We start from the raw sequence: 15,870 nt of genomic DNA, 5'->3' as shown, positions 1-15,870 counted from the left end.
AGATTAGCTTTTCCACACACAAGTTTAATGTAATTTAATTAATCTATTTTAAAACATTAATTCTGAATAATTCTTCCGAGCAGTCCCTTGTAAACAAAGCTATTTACTGAAATATCTGATGGCTTTCCCGAGTCACGGGGCAGCATTCCAAAGTGGATAATCAAACCTATCCAACGCCTTGTTAACATAGGAAAACATGCACAAAACATAAATCTTCTCTCTCCTATTAATTAGTGAGGGTAAACATTATCTTTAAAAAAATCAAAACATATTCCAAAGCTCTGCTTGGAGTGTGGAATTGCACTGCTCTGGCTGGAGCAGCTGAGCTCTCTTGGACATTTCCCAGTGCTATGGATAAATTAAGTAACTTCCCTCCGATTCCAGCTTGCACCATGGCAAATATTCCCTGCTGATTGTGTGGGAAAAGCTGGAAAATGCCATTTCCCTCTGCCCAACCCAAGAGCCCCAAATGTTCTTCCTCTTCTTCATTCCACTTTAAAGTGATTAAAGGCAATTCTCAAATATGGAATTTCTGTTACAAAAATCTTTATACAACCACGTTTGGAATCATGGAGTTGTTTGGGTGGGAAGGGACTTTGAGGATCATCCCATTCCATCCCAGGGACACCTTCCACTATCCCAGGTTGCTCCAAGTCCCTGTGTCCAGCCCAGCCTTGGACACTTCCAGGGATCCAGGGGCAGCCACAGTTTCCCTGGGAAATCCATCCCAGGGCCTGACCTCTCTCATTGCTTCCCAAAATCCCACCTCTCCCTGCCTCTGTCCATGTAAAACCATTCTCCTTGAATGAATTCAGCTGATGAACGCAGCCCAGCAGCCCCTTTTCCTGAACCAATGGGACAAAGGTCCTTATCTTGCAAAAACTCTGATTTAGTGACACTTCTCAAGGTTTTCCAAAGCAAGTGAACACAAAGCCCAGCCCAGTGATAGGAATGAATCCAGCACAGGCCAGGGCTGATCTCCATGAGGAGAGAGATGACCCCAGGCTGTACAGGGATTATGGTATAAGAATCAGCCACCCTCCCCGGGGAACATGCAGAGGACAAAACACTCATTAATTGGGTTTTTATTTAAATCCCTGAGGTCTCATCCCTGCAGGGAAACAGCCCAGAGGAGCACTGAGCTGTGTCTGGGCAAGGAATAATCCACGCTTAACTCCACTTGGGAAGCAAACTATGGGATCCCAGCAAAGCAGCACCCCAAGAACAGCACAGAACTGTCCCTGTGAAGGTCTTCAGGAAGAACCAGCTCCTGTTGGAGGCTCCCATCCCGGCTGACCTGGCACAGCTGTGACCCCTCTGGCGTGTCCTGGGGAACAACCTCTGGGAGCAGCTCCAGGGACACAACTGGGAATGTCGGGATAAGTGGGTACATGAATTTATTCCCAGGAGTTACAAAGCTCAGGACACAACAATTCTCTGTTCAGTCTTGCTCTGTGACTTGAAGCAATTTTCTAATCCTGAGCCTGGCTTCTCCTCTATGATAAAATCCCTTTGGTTGGCAGCTGCAACGGAGCCTTCCTGCACTGATTCCCAATTCCCAGACAAGCCACACCAGTGCAAATGTAACAGAATAAAAAGCAACGATTTGAGAGCACGCAGGGCTCACTGCACTGTAAATCCAAGAGCCTCCTTTGAGCCCCAGCTCTCTGCAGCCCATCACAACGTGAGTTAAAACTCCTTTGGGGAGGAAGAGATCAGATTTACACTTCCTTCTTACTACCCAAAACTACAAAGGAGAATATTTTTTCTTAGCATCTGTTTGGCTGTCACCCTTATTCTCAATCTGCTTTAAAAGGCAAGGGAAAACATGGGGTTCAATTAAATTTCATAGTAAAACCACACAAACATTTCAGTTTAACTGTTTAAAAATGAGTGTAATAATAGACAAGCAGCTTTGGTTCAGCTAAAGATCAGGGGAAAACGTCTATTCTCCCAAAAAACCCGACAGAAATATTCCTTATCTGCGAAAACCAGAACAGCCACAGCATTCTGGAGATGGATATATCAAATAAATATCACTCACAGAGATAATGTGGTGATGGACTCCAGTGCAAGTGGTAAAATTCAGATAGCAACCAAAAAAAAAGGAAATGGTTGCTCCAGGAATAAAGGAGCAGGAAACTTTCTGGAGTACAAAACCTCCCAGGGAGGCAGAAATTCTCAAGTATTACCACGAAAGCTCCCGTTACTATTGTTGGTTTATTGTTTTGCTTTCAGAAATATTCACTTTTTAGGGTTTTTTTTATTATTATTATTATTTCATTCCTGGTATAAGGCTCTGTTTTGCTTGGATGTCTTTTCCCAACTCTTCTAACCCTGGCACCAATCCTAACACAACACCCAACAAATAATCCAGGAATGCCTTCCCTGCTTCCCAGTGTCCTCCCAGGCGCTGAACGCGCTCTGGCACAGGGAATGGCAGTGGGTGGTCACACAGCCCAGGAATTCCAGCCCAAATTCCCTGTGGATCTTGTACAAACGCTGCTGCCGTGTGCCAACCCCCCTCTGGCCCAGCCTGGATGTAATTATTCCCGGGGGAGCTGGGAAGGATATGTTCACACGTGTCACAGCTCCGCTTTCAGGTGCTTGCACACACAGAGAAGCCTGAATTCAATTTGCAGACACTTAATCCCCTTGAACTCCAGCAGCCCACCCCCGGGGAGGGATCTAAGTGGTTGCAGATCCCAGGCCTTGAGGCAGAGGCTGGATTCTGTATCCTGGTGGGATTATCCCAGACAGGGATCATTCACACCAGGCACAATTTGTACAGTTTGCTGAAAAGCAGCAAATGTGAGGCCAGACCTGCCCAGACAGCAAATTCTGTCCCGTTGTTTTCTTGTTTTCAGCCACTAGATGGAGGATTTTTATTGGGAACACCTCCAAAAATCCTGCAAGTACTTCCAGGGGAGGGTGAGACTGGAGATCAGGGAAAGGTTCTTCCCCCAGAAGAAGGTGCTGGGCACTGCCCGAGGCTGCCAGAGCTCCAGGAGCTTTGGACACCGTTCCCAGGGCCAGAGTGGGATGTTGGGAATGTCCTGTGCAGGACCAGGAGCTGGAGTGGATGATGCCTCTGCATCCCTTCCTACTCAGGGTATTCCATTATTCCAGGAAATTCAAAGAACAAACTTCCAGGATTGGTTTCATCCACCTTCCACTGTCCCAGGCTGCTCCAAGCCCCAGTGCCCAGCCTGGCCTTGGGCACTGCCAGGGATCCAGGGCCTGCCCACCCTCCCAGCCAGGAATTCCTTCCCAAAATCCCACTTATCCCTGCCCACCTGCAGCATAGGGCCATTCCCTCTCGGCCTGTCAGCTTACCTTTAGCAACAAGAGAGTAATAATAGCAACATTAATAATTACTATTTTCTTCTCATTTCATATTTTTCCTAACATGTGCACTGCTAGGCCTCAATACACTGGCAAAAGTTTCAGATCCAACAATTCCAGAGGAGACAAGGACAGCCCCCAGTGCTGGCACTTTCCTACTACTAAAAAGCAGGAAAGCCAACACCAAAGACAAGTAACCTGCTCACTCCAAAGCCTTCTAATGGATTTTCCTGCTGTAGCCATCAAGGAAAAGGAACCATTCCAGCTGCCAAACCAGACCTCAGCCCTGCTTTGTAACACAGAGATACCAGGATTTTCAAATTCTTGCCAAAAATATTAATGAAAAATAAACTGAAGAGCATCACTTCAGCAGGGAAACATTAAGTGAGCAGTTCTTTCAATTCTGAATTATTTTCATAGGATTATTTAGGTTGGCAAAGAGCCATGGGATCATGGAGTTCACCCTGTGCCCACTCCCCACCTTGTCCCCAGCCCAGAGCACTCAGTGCCACCTCCAGCCCCTCCTGGCACACCTCTAGGGATGGGCACTCCAAACCTCCCTGGGCACTTCCAAGGCCTGAGCTCCCTTTCCATGGGGAAATTCCTGCTGCTGTCCACCCTGAGCCTGCCCTGGCCCAGCCTGAGGCTGTTCCCTCTCCTCCTGTCCCTGTTCCCTGGCAGCAGAGCCCAAACCCCCAGATCTTGCCTCCCGAGTTTTGAATTTTCATTTATACCACCTGATCCTGGCTTGTCAGCTCCCCTCCCTGTAGTTAAAACAAAAACCCCAACTAAATTCAGCTTTAAACTCCCCAAACCATAAATTTAGAGGGCACCAGAGTTGAGAAGCAGGGATGTAAAGGGTGACTCCCCAGCTGCCATCAATTCCCTCCATCCTTCTCCATGATAAAAGTCAGGTTTTCACAGGTTTGAACTGAATATATTTTTCCCTTAAGTGCTCTCAGTCAGGGGTCACAAACAGGAAACAACATAAAATGATTCTGTTCAACAGACAACACCACAAATTATTTTATTTCAAGTCCCACGTACCAAGGGTGTGACGAAGTTAAACCTTTTGTGTATTTTTCAGTCTAACTGTTTGCAAAATTCACTATTTTACACCACCTTTAAAAACCTAAACCTGCAAGGAAACAAGTGGTTTATGTGACTGTGAAAACATTTTATTCCTTTTATTTTACTTGGGGGAAAAAAAAGAAAAATTATGCTGATTAACCTTTCAGTGAGTATGGGTAAAAGAGAAAGTAAGATTACTTCAATTATTAATGACTAAATATCAAATTTCAAACTAAAGGAAATCAACCTGTGACTAAAATTTTATTGGAAAAGTTCCATATACGAAGGTATTTTGTGGCTCTAATTCCAACCACTGGCCTTGCTCTGTCTCCTCCTATAAGTGGTTCAATCCCAGCAATTCCAATTCCAGGGTTCCTTCAAGGAAAGGGATGAAAACCCTGGAATTTGGACAAAATAAAGCCACGTGTTGTTCCTGCACCAACAAAGCTTAACAAGTTGAGGGGAAAGCTCGAGAGAAAAACCAGAGACAAAGTCAAGTCCTTGCAAACGGGAGCCTCTTCCTGGAATTCCCGCGGGTGTGAATCCCATGGGACAGCACAGCTCCGTGGCAGGCCAAGGTAAATCCCGAATCGGCAGCTCTGGTGACACTGAGCCGCGACTAAAAGCTCATTTTTCCTCACCTGAACACCCAAAATTGCAGAAAGAGGACTCCAAAACCAGCACAGGCAGGAAAGGAGCCTTTTCCAAACTTATTTATTGGAGCAGGTGCTGCTGGAAGCCGTGCAGCTGTGAGCATTGCTAATTAGCACCACGCCCTTAATGGTTTAATTCAATTACTCTGCGTGTTATTAATCATTAGTCCTTTAAAAGAACCTTAATTAACACCTGCTCTGGAACCACACAACTTTCACATGGCTGGGTGATTCAGACAGAAAACCCAGGTGCTGTAAAAGAGATGAAAAACCAAAAAAACAAAGTTGTAAAATGTTTTTGTCCTCTGGAGAAGATGCAATGTTTCCTAAATCCAACCTCCATCTTTTTATGCTCTCAACAAATTAATTAATCTTTCTTCCTAACATCTCCTACTGAAAATGGAACTACAGCCGAGGTGTCATTTAGGGATGGAAAAAGGTGTTCAGGTTTCAGAATCAAAGTTTTGTTATTCAGGTGCACATCTATAAAATTCCTGTATTTAAAAAATACATAAATACTTCCTAACAGAGAAAACCCTCTGTTTCAAGAGTCACTGCTATGAAATTCAAATGCACTTTTTTGCTTGATATTTCAAGATCTTGGTTTAAGTATTCAAAGCTATACAAATTTCAGGTTTCCTTCTTGAAATCTTGGTATGGACAGGGCACCACACCTCAGGTAACCTCACACAGAAGGCAAAAAAGTACCAAAACCCACTCCAAAATATCATTTTAAAGCTGCTTCCACCAAAGCAATCTCTCAGTTGCTAACAACCCTTGTTTACTTCAAAAAGTCTTCCCTGGAGAGCTCCAAAAATAAACTGATCCATAAACTATCCGTGCCATGGCAGGATAAAATGACTATATTTGGTTAAGTACACAACTTGCCACTTTTGATGGATTTAAAAATAAAACAAAAAAAAAAGGGGGGGGGGAGAAAAAAAAAAAGGAGGCAACACTTGAATTGCAAATAAGGGCATAGGGATACCGAGCGTGTTCAGGGAATCATGGAATCCTGGAATGGTTCGGGTGGGAAGGGACATTAAACTCATCTCATTCCACCCTCTGCCATGGGCAGGGACACCTTCCACTATCCCAGCTTGCTCCAAGCCCTGTCCAGCCTGGCCTTGGACACTTCCAGGGATGGGGCAGATCCAGGGAAACCTGTGCCAGAGCCTCACCACCCGCACAGGGAAGAATTCCCCTCCCAATATCCCATCTAAACCCACTCTCCTATGTCAAACTGGTAGGAAGAGGACAGAAAACACCACTCCTAACATGGGTGTGAAAAACCCTGTCTGGCACTAAATGACCGCACACCACAGCAGCTCCCAGGGCCGGGAGACATCCCGGGGCCGCTCCCTGTCCGTGCCCGCTCCCGCGAGCAGCGGCAGCCCCGAGCCCGGGCGCTGCTGCACCAGGACAGGGGATGGAGGAGCGCTCCCATCCCAGCCCGAGCCCGCAGCGCCCGGCTCCAAGCACATCCCAGGGGGACAGCGGGACACCGAGCCCAGCGCTGGGCAGCCCGGCAAGGGGATGGCCCCCGGAGCGGGGCGGGGAAGAGCCAAACCTCTGCGTGGAAGGGACAGCAAAGCTCATCCCGCTCCACTCCTGCCATGGCAGGGACACCTTCCACCATCCCAGGCTGCTCCAAGCCCCGTCCAACCTGGCCTTGGGCACTTCCAGGGATGGGGGCAGCCACAGCTTCTCTGGGCAACCTATGCCAGGGCCTCAGCACCCTCACAGGGGAGGAATTTCTCCCCGATATCGAATCACGGGCGACCCCCATGAGAGTGATGGGGGGAGGCGGAGGGGGGCGCGCGGCCCCCCCGCCTCGGCCGCTCCCTCCCCGCCGGCTCGCGGCCCGGGGAGCCCGGCGGGAGCGCGGCGGGTGCGCGGTGTGTGCTCGGTGTCCCCGTGCGGGGCCGTGCGGGCGGCCGGGGGTGGCCGCGCAGCGGAGGCTCCCGCCCGCGGGGCGCCGCGTTACCGTGTGAGGCGGGCGCCGAGTTCTCGTGGTGTTTTGTGCGGCGGCTGCGATAATGGCGTCCTTCCTCGCGAGAGATCCGGCCCGGGCCCGGGCCCCCGCGCCGCGCACGCGCCGCGCCCGCGCGATGCCCCCGCCCTTCCCCGCCGAGGCGCCGCAGCGAGGACCGGACTACGACTCCCAGAGGGCAGCGCGCGCGCCCCCGCAGGAGCACGCCGGGACCTGTAGTACGCGCGGGGGGGGCGCGGGGCGTGCCGGGAAGTGTAGTCAGGGAATCACAGCATCCCGGGATCGGGGAGGGTGGAAAAGAGCTCCGGGATCATCGAGTCCCACCTGTGCCCAATCCCCACCTCGTCACCCGGCCCAGTGCACTCAGCGCCACCTCCAGCCCTTCCTGGCACACCTCCAGGGATGGGCACTCCAAACCTCCCTGGGCACTTCCAAGGCCTGAGCTCCCTTTCCAGGGGGAAATTCCTGCTGCTGTCCACCCTGAGGCTGTTCCCTCTCCTCCTGTCCCTGTTCCCTGGGAGCAGAGCCCGACCCCCCCGGCTGCCCCCTCCTGTCAGGGACTTGTGCAGAGCCACAAGGTCCCCCCTGAGCCTCCTTTGCTCCAGGCTGAGCCCCTTCCCAGCTCCCTCAGCCTCTCCTCGTGCTCCAGCCCCTTCCCTGGACACGCTCCAGGCTCTCAATGTCCACAGCACTCGGCCAGCAGAGCTGTCAGCCCGCACATTAAATGGGGATCTGCACCTCGAGAGTCATTCACACCATTCCCATCCCCTACTCATTTCTCTGCTCCTTCCATCAGATTCCTCCCCTTCCGTCAGCTCCCGAGTGCTGAGCTAGGATGAGCTGGATGTCAGCTGTCATGTTAAGGAGAGAAATGTCGCGGTGCCCAGAGCACAGCTGAGCAGCAGGCAGCAAGTGGGAATTTGCTAAATTAGTTAATCAGCCTCACTCTGCTGTCACTTGTGCTCCTGTGTGTGGTGTGAGAACAGGAGGGCTGGGTGAAGGTGGGGAACGCTCCGTGAACCTTCTGGGGATGACAAAAATATGCAAAAGCCCCAGAAAAGCAGCACGGAGGAAGTGTATGCAAATGGCTCTGAAAGAGGACAAAGATTAGACGATTTTGTCTTTATTTAGCACAGCGTTGCCCAATAAAGACCAACCACACTTCACTTTTCAGCTTCAGCATAGCCAGCAGTGACTTTCAGACTTCTGCATTGAAATATTCCTTAAATAAGATGCTTAATGGGGTTCTCCAGTGTCATGTCACACAGCTGAATCCACTCTGGCTCAGCTGGAACTGGTTGTCCTGACAGCTGCAAACCTGGTGTGTTTGGAAATTGCTCCCTCATCCAGGTTTGTAATGCTCAGCTGAGCCTGTTGATTTATTTACCGTGTTCTCCCTCTTCACAAGCAGATTAGGCAGTTCAAAGGTTAAACTAGTTAGAAACTGACTTTTTCACACCGGATTATTTCACACTTTGCTGCAGGGATTCGCCCTGCAACACTTTTGCTAAAGAATTTCTGCTGGACTCAAGCAATGGCAGGTCCCAGGTGGAAAAACAGGGATACAAATATCCATGTTCCACCTGCTGTGGGGAGCTGCTGGTAAAAGCTTTTGCCATCCTAAAGCAGCCCAGTGTGAAAGCTGCCCTGATTTCTCATAATTTCATCATATTCCCATCCCAAAGCCTATTAACTCCTGTTTCTGGAGGCTCCTGCTCCTCTGGAGAGCCATGAATCACGTCACAACACAAACACAAAAATTGTCATTGTCATAAACCAGTTACAGTATTTACCTAAAGTTAATTTATCTCAAATCAACTGCAGGAAATACTGTCAGGATCCAAGTGATGTCTGCAAGTCTGATCAGAGATAACAGCAGAATAAACAAATAAACCATTTATCACCAAGGGAGGCTGCAGCACCTTCTCCTGCCAGTCCACTCTGATCCAGCAGCTGAGAATCCACAATTACCTTACCTCTTGTAAGAGCTTTTCCCTCTTTACCAGAGCAATGATTCTGGATTTTTTCCCAAACCAGGAGGCATTTCCTTTTAAAATTCTGAATGACACCAATAAATCATGAAAGGACTCCGTTATCATGGCCTATCCCATTTTCCCTTGAGACTGCACAGCCAGATATGACAAACACTTCATGCAGCAGAAAGTCTGACTGGAAACAATGGGAAACAGCAGGAGGAAAAGGATCTTTCTGTTAAATCTGAAGGCCCAGATTTGGCTTTCAATCTTGGATTCCCAGTACCAATGAATGACTGACCAAAGGGTAATTGCTTCCTGTGCTTCACAGTCTCCTGAGCTTCAGGAGCTGCCAAAACTGAGCTCCCATGACTATTTCTGCAATAATTGAATGAAATTCAGTGTAATCCCCATTTAGTGAATGAGGGCTTCGCTTTACCCTGGGATAAGGGTCTGCCTATGAGCAAATGCCAGGAAAAACTTGATACACAGGAAGGTTTATTCTGATTTAAACCATGATAATTTGCTCAAGTGCCTACATCAAATCCATTCTTAATTTCCTTCCCCCATGTAAAAATGACTGAGAACTTCAGGGTGCCAATATATCAATTTAATCTTTTAATTTTGTAGCAGAAAATACCCCCTGCTGCCCTGTTAGTTTGTTGTCCCAAATAAACAAAGGATTTCTTTATTTCCTCACCTTTTCATGCTCTTTTTTTTCAGCCCCTCTCTTGCATTTTATGTCTGTGCTTTGCCACTTTCTGAGGAATCATTTGCTTCCAGGAAGTATCCAGCTTATTTCACCCTGGTATCAGCATTCATTTACTATTGTTTTCTAAGGAAGTTGCTGCTCTCACATGTTTTGTGTGGATCAGGAGAGATTGGGATCTCATTCATTGGCTTCTTTTTTTTTTTTTTTTATTAGGGGAAAAAAAACCTTCCCATAGCATCAAAGGTAAAAAATTAACACACTGTGCACACAATTTTGCAGCTGCAGCAGCAGCAGCAGCAAGAAAACAAAGGTTGCCAAACAAAGCATTTGTTTAAACAAGTGACAGACATTCATAATTATCCTCACTGCTGAGCATGAGGATACAGGGACAAAGGGATGGGGAAGATGTGAGCAGGGCACAGAAGTCGCTCCAGAGTATTTGCTGGAAGAAGTCTGGAAGAAGAATTTTGTTTCCTAAGGATAAAATCCTCAATCATGTCCAAGGAAAAAGAGTGCTTGGAGCTCCCCTGTTGATGCATTTCTTTCTGTTTGGGTTTATTCATTTTCTCTGTAATATCTCTTGTAACTGGAGAAGGAAACAAACCCAGCCCTATGAACACAGCATGTCCTATATTGTGACAGTGATGCTTAAGGAAAAGTTAGATAAAATACATCTTTAACCAAGAGAATATTAATATTATTTGTAAATGTGCTGTAGCAGCATATGAGGAGAAGCTCAGCATTTATTTTCAGACACCACAACCATTTTCAAACCTCTCAGAATTGTGATTTGTAACAGAAAACAAGGCAGGATCGAGTGGGTTTTGCTCCTGAACCTACTTCAGCCACCTCTGTATCATTACTCCTGATCTCATTCTGGTTTATGCTGAGCAAACTCCATTTTGTTCAATGAGAATACTCCTAATTTTCATGAACAGGGATGGAAGGAAAGGCCTTGAATCCCCTCAGCAGAGAGAAAACACGTTTTGCCATTTGGCTGGTCAAAGTCCATGGTCCTGTAGGGTCATTTCTGCCAGTCTGAGAAATGAGGTGAGAAGGGTCAGGCACGATCTCAATGTTCTCTTATTTATTTACAGACTCTTCCATGGAAAAAAAAAATGATGTGAGGCTCTTTCCCTTCTGAGAAATGTGCACAGGGCACAAGCCCTGTGTTTGCATGGCTGGGATCTTCCCAGATACCGTTATCATCTGACTATTTTTGGGGGGATTATCAAAGCCTGAAGGGGAGCTCATTCCACCTACAGATTTTAGAGGATTTTGTCCTTCTATGATTCTAAGCAGAATTTGACCATCTCCTAATTCTGCACCTCTATCCATTAAGACACGTCCAAAATTATTTGTAATGTAACCCAAACGTTTCAGGTGTGAGAGGTAAAATCAACCGAGTGTAGATGTCCAGCTGTGGCTGAGGTGACAGAATGTCCCTGAGCAGGTTTCCACGTGGCAGAGGCAGGAGGGCAAGGCTGCCCTTAGGGGCACTCCGGGCAACCCAGGTCACTCGGAAGCTTGTCCAGGGCAACAGAGGCAAATTCCAACCCCTTGGGATGGTGTAATCCTGTGCTTCACTCCAACCTGGGGACTGCAAAGCTCTGCAGACAGAGTTTTTCTCCCATTCCAGGTGTTCTCCTGTAGGTCCTGGAGTGCACCCTGGCAGGGATGAAGGTCCCTGGGCTGTATCAGAGCATTCCAGCACATCTCGGGAATTCCCCCTGCTCAGCACTCATGGGAACACAGCTGGAATGTTCTGTCCTGTTTGGGGACCCCGATGCAAGAGAGAGAATGAAGAAGCAGAGGTGATTCCCAGGCTGCTGAGCTCTGCTGGATGAAGCATCCCAGCAAAACATGGACATCAAAAAAAAGCTTCCCTCAAGTAAAATCTGCCATGGGAAGGGAGAGCCAATCCATGGGGAAATGAGGGGCAAAGGCACCCAGGAATGAGCTGAGCCTACCCTAAGTGACATTTTCAGCCGCTCCATAGAGGCTTCCACTCCTCAGCAGCAAAATTCCCAGGGAGCTTCCCACGACTTGACTGATTGTCCTGCCAATAAGACAATAATTAGGTGAGGAAAATATTCCTTATTGAATCACTTTCATGATATCTAATTACAGTAAAGCTGTAACACTGTGTTTTTGCTGAATTATTGGGTGTGACTTGCAACTGAGGCAGCACTAGGGCAGGAACAGCCTTCCAAGCAGGATGCCTGGGGAATCAGATTCCTTGGACACACTGCAGGGAGGAGGTGATTTTCCCTCTGCAAGTAACACAATTAATATGAGCAATGGTAATGTAAAAACAAGTAGGTACTGGCAATGCTCCAGTAAAAAAACCCAAACAATTATTGATCCTTTCTGCCCAATCTGACAGCAAAAGTCAGATGGGTGAGGGCAAGACATTGCTAGATTTTCACTTGTTTCATTTCTGTGAAGCCAAAAAAAAGCCCATTTTCACTGTGTAGAGTCACACTCCTCACCCAAATTCCCCAATTGTGAACGGTTGATGTTTCAGTTTTTTGGGCACAACTCCGAGCTGACAATGGAGGCTGTGCTCTCACTCCAGAGCTGGCAGCCCAGGGAATAAATGACAAGTAGTAAGGAAGACTCTGCTGAGTAGGAGGAGATGGAATAATAAATAGCACAGCTAAGCTGGCCACTTTAGGATACTAAAGAGGATTCCCTGAGCCTGAGCCCTGCACTGACACCCTGTGTGATAAGAGATGATAGACAGGCAGATGTTTCATGAAAACATCACCAAGAAGTTTCTAATTCAAAACAAGAGTTTGTTTAAAAAAAACCCCAAAAACAAAACAAAAAAAAAACCCCAAAACCAAACAAACAAAAAACCCCAAACCAAAAAAAACCCAACCAAAAATAACCCAACAATAAAAAAAACCCCAAAACAAAATGAACAACCAGAACACATTTCAAAACTATTGAAAAACAGCAGAATGTTAATAGTTTTATCATTCATCACTTCTTGCTCTGTCATTGATGGATTCTATAGTTTTCAAAATATACCCACTTATGTATTTAATGGAGAAGAAGAATCACGTGGGTTTTGTAAATATTTTCATTTTGTTTAATTAAGTTTTAACGACCCCAAATAATCCTCACCTGCAGCCTCCACCCACCAAGATGAGCCAGGAGCCTATTTAAGCCTCAGCTCTGGTGGTGGAATTTTTCTTTGCCTTTATTCCTGTCTCTAGGAAGGACTTGGGACCTTTTCTGCTGTTTGGCTTTGGCCCTGTTTCCTTTTGCTCCTTCCTGGGCTGGACCTTGGGCCTGGTTTGTTGCTTGGTCACTCACAGGGGCTGGGAATGCCAGGGGACCCTTTGGTTCAGGCACTGCTGGGCTGGTTTGTCCTTGGGAAGGGTGATTCCATCTTCAATGGCTTTCCATTTGTATTCCCATTTGGCCTGTAATAATCTGAAATATTGGGAAAAATTTATAGGAATAATTCCTTTCCTGTGTTTCTGTGCTTGGCCTGAGATACTGCAGCTCTGACTTAGATGTGCCCGTACCATCGACGTGGATTTTGCCCACTGGAGGAAGAGCAAACATCCCAGAGAAAATGAAAGTGTGGGATTTCTATACAGCATTTTCACATAAGGTAACTAAGTTATGGGAGGTGCCCCTGGAAACAGCAAGAGAGTAACATTCTTGCTTTCATCTCTGAGAAATATGGGTCAGGAAAATATCTCCATCTGTTTTCTTCCAGACAAAAACTTTATCTGGCTCCAAGTGTGAGCAGAGGAATAATTAATGGTCCTTATGTTACTAATTTTAGTCTGTACAAAACTAGGGGATGTTTTTGTCAAATAATTTGTTGTTGGCATGCCTTGTTCTGTAGCTCCTCACCCACCAGGAGGCTGCAATGCTGCTGAAGTCACTGCTCAGAGCTAAAATGCTTCTCTCTGTGTTCCCCTGTGCCCAGCCCTGCATAGCTCCTGGATTTCTGGGAATTTCTCAGTTTGAGCCCCAGCTCGGGGCAATTCAGCTGTTCTGACAGCACCTCTTGGCTATCAGTATTCAGATATGCAACTCTTCAAATTCAAAGTGTGCGTGCACAAAGGAGTGATAAGAACTCTCTCCTTGCATACCAAAGAGGAGTTTTCTGCAACCCTTTGGTGTTCTTGGAGCCAGATGAGGGGGGGAAAAACTCCCCTGGAAAGCACATGTGGAATAATCATCAACCAGCCAGCCCCTCGTTGGGAATGGAGAGCCAATGAGGAAGACAGAGCAGGGGCGAGTTGAAAATTAACTCCTGGGTTGGCTCCACCTCTTAACCAGCAAAAGGTGCTCTCAAAATGATTTCTAAATAAGCTTGGTGACCCCTCAGTTCCCGTGGAGCTCTATAGCCACAGGATTTTGTGTTCTCCATTATGTTGATGGGTTGTTAGGCTGTGGAAGGCTCTGCTGAGGGAGGCAGTGAAGGTTTGGAGTGCCCGGGTGGCAGTGATGAATGGTGCGAAGGTACCAGCCCTGGTGCGTCTCTCCAAGCAGCTGCAAAGCCTCCGAGCTGTGCCAGCACGGCCCTGCAGCCTGGCTGCCTGCTCCCAGAAAAAAGCCAGGAATGCTGCCTGTAAGTCACTTCATTTCATCCAAATAGGTGGAAAACGGGAGATGCTGAGGTGGGAAGAGAGCTGGGGCCGGTTGAGTGTTGTTCTTATTTATTAGCGAATTAAATAATAAGGGAGTTGGAGAATGTGGCTGAGAGATTGAAGAAACAAGTGAATAGAACGAAAGAAATGGAAATACTTATGGAATTTCTGGGTTCAAACTTGTTATTTATTTCTTCTGTGTCAGTGGCACTGGGTTGTTTGTGACTCCAACCCGTAACAAAATGCAATCATTACTTGGGAGGCTTTCAGTGAAAACTGCATTTAGGAGCATAATTCAAAATGCATTTAGCACAAATTGATTCTGACTCAGAATTTTGTAGCCACTGCAATGTTTGATTTGGAAAATGAGGCCTAGTACAAGCCACAACCCCCTCCAAATGTGCTCCATAAATTACCTCCAATAAATCACTTTGAGGTGCAAGATACTCCTGGAAGATGTTAAAGATTTAGTTATTAAAAATACTGATTAATTTACTTACAGATAAGATGGGTCCAGCCAGAGATTGTCTACTTGCTGCTGTGCAGATAATGTTAGCTGGAGAATAGTAAAGAGTAATTTTTATAGCTAGAAAAACCTTTTGTTTCCTATTTTTTCCTCTGTAAATTTATTCAGCATAATAACTTCTCCCAAAGAACAGAGCCAGGTTCTTCCATGAACAGTGAGGTGTGATTCCCTTCTATTTAAATTAGCAAATGGCAAATTTTATATTTACTTAATTATGAAAACCAGATCATTTTGTGATATAAACCAAGGCAGAGTGGAGATGAGCACACGGCTTTTATATGGAAACTCCACGAAATATTCATTAGCTCCCAGTTTGTCCTCTACAGGCACTCTCAGGAACTTCATTTTTCCCATTAAAACAAGGAAAAAGACCTTGTACTTCAAAGAAAAGCACTACTGTAACGTTTAGAAAAACAGTGATTCAACCTTATAAAATAATAGCCTTTCCATTAAATTAGTATCAATTAGGTGCATGTAATAGTAGTTTTCCTAATGAATTTGTATTAATTAGATGTTAATTAATCTGTCCAACTGTGTGTACACCCACTCCACAGATGGGTGGGTGCACACGAGAGAGGATTTATTCCCAAGCACTGCCTAAATCACTCTTTTTTCTCCGTTTTATCAGCAAACTTTTGCAATTCAGGAGAGGTTGAACAGCTAAACCCCAACCCTGTGCCAGGAAGAGCAGCACTGGGCTCGCACCAACTGCTCATGGTGAGCACTGACAGGAGTTACTGCTTCCAAGGGGAAATCCAGAGAATCCACTGGAATTGTGGTTAAAAAGCTCTGCCATTAGTCTGTATTTTTATTCATTATTTTTCCATCTGAAGACATGAACCAGGATTGCAAGGGAATATTTATGGCGAGTCCAACAACTTCCAGTTTGGAAAGCACAGTCTAAATTGTTACAAAGTAATGAAATCCATGGAACAGCAGCACAGAATCCTTCCAGGCAATCCCAATTTTTCTGCTTGT

At 46.5% G+C, this 15,870-nt stretch overlaps 1 protein-coding gene across 1 annotated transcript in view; it reads right to left on the bottom strand.

Moving 5' to 3' along the window:
* BANP (BTG3 associated nuclear protein) overlaps positions 1 to 7,137 on the bottom strand; it is a 114,962-nt gene extending 107,825 nt beyond the window's left edge. Inside the window, exon 1 of the mRNA XM_082289773.1 lies at positions 7,057 to 7,137. The gene's annotated coding sequence lies outside the window, so the exon portion shown is untranslated. The remainder of the gene's footprint in view (positions 1 to 7,056) is intronic.
* Between the last annotated feature and the right edge of the window lie 8,733 nt (positions 7,138 to 15,870).

The sequence above is a fragment of the Coloeus monedula genome (genome assembly GCF_965178545.1).
Source record: "Coloeus monedula genome assembly, chromosome: 13".
In the NCBI taxonomy this organism is placed as follows: Eukaryota; Metazoa; Chordata; class Aves; order Passeriformes; family Corvidae; genus Coloeus; species Coloeus monedula.
Note: the sequence above shows the minus strand (reverse complement) of the source record. Positions and strands in the feature narration are given on the sequence as shown.